Source organism: Mustela putorius, unplaced genomic scaffold, assembly GCF_011764305.1.
Source record: "Mustela putorius furo isolate JIRA1106 unplaced genomic scaffold, ASM1176430v1.1 tig00000430_pilon_pilon_pilon, whole genome shotgun sequence".
NCBI lineage: Eukaryota > Metazoa > Chordata > Mammalia > Carnivora > Mustelidae > Mustela > Mustela putorius.
Genome location: NW_025421377.1, coordinates 23822186 through 23826103, shown reverse-complemented (window position 1 = coordinate 23826103; position 3918 = coordinate 23822186). Strand labels below are relative to the sequence as shown.

Below are 3918 nucleotides of genomic sequence, written 5' to 3'. Positions count from 1 at the left end.
TTCTAGACTATTATGGCATCCTTCAAGCGAAATCCTTCCCTTTCTGGAATCTCCTATTCTCAGATTTCATCACCAACTTTGGTGTCATTCAAGTCTGCTTACTCCTGATTTTTCTTTGTGGCCTTGTTCTTTCCATATTACTTCTCCAAATCCTCATCATTGGTGACTTAAGGATCCATTTGATTTCACTCCAAAAATACCCGAGAGGATAGAAGGAATTGTAAAACAAAGCAAAACAGAAAAACAACAACAACAAAAACCAAAAAACCTTCCAAACTATCCAGATGGGCACAAAGCAGCAGCTGTGCTTCCAGATCTGGATTTAGTCCAAAGATAGAGTGGATGGGTGCCTACCTCTGCCACGGATAAGGTGGAAGTTCTCCAAGTACCTCTGGTGAGAGTACATGAAGTAACAACTTTTTGTACAATGTATAATGGAAATCCAGTTAGAAAGTATAAATTCAGTTCTCCTGCTATACCTTGAATGCTTCAAAGCTCTGACATCATCCAAATAGAAAGCCATTCAGAAAAAGCTAGGAAAAAAGTTAGGGGTATTATACCTGATGAACTTTTCACTCTTACAGTGGTAGAGTGTTTAGGGACTATGTAACTGCACCCATGGCTCAAAGAAATAGCAACTACCATGAAGATCTGACACCTCAGGGTATTGAAGAAAGTATTGATGAGCTCAAGGCTACAGAATTCCAAAACTTGAGTCAGGGAGCAGATGGTTCTCTTTGAGCCAGCTGGAGGTCTTACCTCTTTGACTGAACTACCCAAAGGACCTGGCTTTGGTGTGCAAGCAGGTCTTTAATTCATATTCAACTGAAAAGATGTCACATAAAATATAAAACTTTTATTTAAAAAATGAGGTCTTTGGCATCTTTGAAATTCATGACCCAACCATCTTACCCCAGTTGTCACCCATCTCCAGCCCTCCTTAATGACTTAGTTTTCTTCCCTTTCTGGATCACTTAGCTGAGATTTCCTTCCACTATAAGAAATAGAAAATTCAACCAGTGATTTAGTTGAAAGAAACAGGTGCTTATTTTTGTCACGTAACAGTAATTTAGAGGTACAGGGATTTTAGATGCTTTATATTGATTTTCTAGGGCTGCCATAATAAAGTACCACAAATTGAGTGTCTTGAAAGAAATTTATTCTCTCACAGTTCTGGAGCCTAGGAGTCCAAGAGCAAGGCATTGGCAGGGTGGCTCCTTCTGAGATGAGTGGGGAAGAATCTACTCCATGTCTTTCCCCAACTTCTAGTAGCCCTGACTTTGTTTCCAAATCTGTCTCTGCCCCGCTCCCCCCACCCTATGACTTCCCCTCATGGGTGCTGACCCTGGACACATGAGCGGTGGGATATATTGCATGGCCTTTTTTATAGGACCATCATTTAATACTTGAAAAGAACTATCACATTGTTACCCTCATCTTCTCTTTGGGGGAACTTTTTTTCCTTGTGGAAAGGGCAAGGTTTTGGGACTCAGTGATTCTGTTCTCTCCCCCCTAGGTGGAGTCTGGTTTGTCATCTCTCCTCTGACTGAGCAAAACGCTCCACGTGTGCTCTGGTTAGTGAGGTGGAAGCTTCCTGTAACAGGACACTCACTGCATTTCTATGAATATTGGCTAAGAGAAGATTCATTTACCTCTTTTGCCTGCCTCCATTACCCAGCTTGTCATCTGAAAAGTCTTTACACATCCTAGTTTGTACCATTTAATTAGCTGAATAAATTCAGGTCTTCCTTTTATCCCTGTTATTTTTTTTTTTAACACCTCCTTTTGTTTGCATGAAGCGTTTATTTATCAACAGATGTCACTATCCTTATTCTTACATTTTTCATATTTTTGTGAGAAAAACACCAGTATCAATACTAAATCTTTTTAATTTCCTTAGTATATTTAAGATTAAAGACTCATTTAATGTTTCGTAATTCTGGCACTGTGTGAGGCACCTGTATGTTTTTTTTTTTTTTTTTTTTCCTTTTCCTGTGTCTCTTGCTCAGGTAGCCACACCAGTACATTAGCTAGAATCTCCAGCTGCATTTGGCTGGTGTCAGTACTGGCATCACTGTGTTACTTCTAGCAAAGCTTTCTGCAGGTACCAAGCATCTTGAAAACAACTCTACCTCGTCTTTGGAAATTCCAAACCCATTAGGGTGCGAGGCATCCTTTCCTCAGAAACAGGAAAAGGAAGCATGGAGACATTCACTAAAGTCAGAAGAATCCCCAAAGACCGTCCAAAGTCAGTCTGGAGAGGCATCTCCTAGTGGCGGCCTCATCTTCCCTGCTGAGTTACACTCCTTATTTAGCTACTAGATAGAAAAACTTGAAGGCATCGCATTAAACATTTCGTTTGACCCCAGGAGACTCTGTCTCATTGTGAGCTAGTGAACAAGCACATGTGTTGCCTGCTCCTCGGGAAACCAAGGTCCACTTCTGAAAATATAAAGCAAAAGAGATTATCAGCCCCTAACCTGAGGGTCACTGAAAGGCACGTGGTCCTCTGATGTCCTTGTGCTTGATCTAAGGGACAGTATTCATTTGTTTGTTTGCTTGTTTATTTGATAAAGCTCAATCTTCCTAGCAGCCCGAGGAAAACGTAGGGTAGCCAAGTGTTTCTGAGACAAAGACTGGATTCCCCTTTTCTCCTTCAAGGTCTAGTGCAGTTTGCTCTGTTTTACAGTGACATCTGGTGGTCATGAAAGATCAACCAATGGCCCTCGCAGGGAAGAATTCTATCAAAGCAAGGGCATGGCCATGTCCTGTTCAGCTCTTGCCCATAAATATTCCGCAAGATTATTAATTTTCATTTTCTGTTGTACATAAATTAGAGTGGCTATCTGAATCTGACCACACTTATCAAGATCTTTAAAAATACTCTAAGTATTTTGACCGAGCGCTATCACTTTTAAAAATGTATCTCAAAGAAACATATGCAGACAGATTTATGTAGAAGCATGGTCCTTGAAGTGTAATTTATAATAGTAATTTTGGAACCAACCCAAAAGTTCAAAAATAAGGATTGTTAAAATTAGAGTATTCGATTATTCATACTTTAGTGGAAGATTTCCTGACATGGGAAAATGTTTATGATATATTATGAAGTGAACAAAACCAATTAAAAAAACAAGTAAAACTCGATAATCCTGGTTTTAGTTTTCTGTGTATTTTTTCCTTCCAAAAGCATGAACACGGAATATTTTTGGAGGCAGAAAGAAAAAAACTCCTCATAGATATTTCATATATGGTTACATACAAGGGAGGAATTAGTGCCAACTTCTTCCAAAGTAATAGTCCTTGAAGATATCTCTCCCTGAAAATTTGGTAAGTAAACATATTCCTATAGAATATTAGTGCAAAAGGTCATGAACAATTACTTCGCTGTGCCTGGGATCTGGAATAATCCAGGAAGCTCGAGCACGCGGCTGCCACTTCATTTGCTTATAGGTCTGAGCTGAGACAAAAACATGTTATTTCTTGCATGACCCTGAAGACTCATTAATTTGTTCTGAGGTTTATACTTTGCTTCCAAGGGTGGTTGGTGGGGGTGTGGGAGAAGACGCAATTTAAATTATTGGGCTGTTTGTGCAGTAACCAGAGTTCTGTTTTATAATTGGACACAGTCCATTTCTTAAAGTGTTTTTCAGACTGAGCTTTGAGATTTTTCTTTATTCTCTGAACAGGTATAAATAGATTGATTTGCTTTCTTAGCCCATACAGGGAAGGTTAAAGGGGTCTCATGGTTTTTCTTAAATGGAGCTTGGAGCAGCTGCCTTTGGGTCTGGGGAGCAGCTGTGTAGCTAACCAAACCTAGCTAGGTCTTCCTCTTGTGGGGTTGTACATTTCACACTTGCTTGCTTAATAAGTTTGGACACGATTTCCACGTACATGGTTAACATGTCACTTTTGTTC

At 39.7% G+C, this 3918-nt stretch overlaps 1 pseudogene; it reads left to right on the top strand.

Moving 5' to 3' along the window:
- The first annotated feature begins 280 nt into the window (after window positions 1-280).
- On the top strand, window positions 281-814 carry LOC123392061 (annotated as a pseudogene).
- Window positions 815-3918: the final 3104 nt, after the last annotated feature.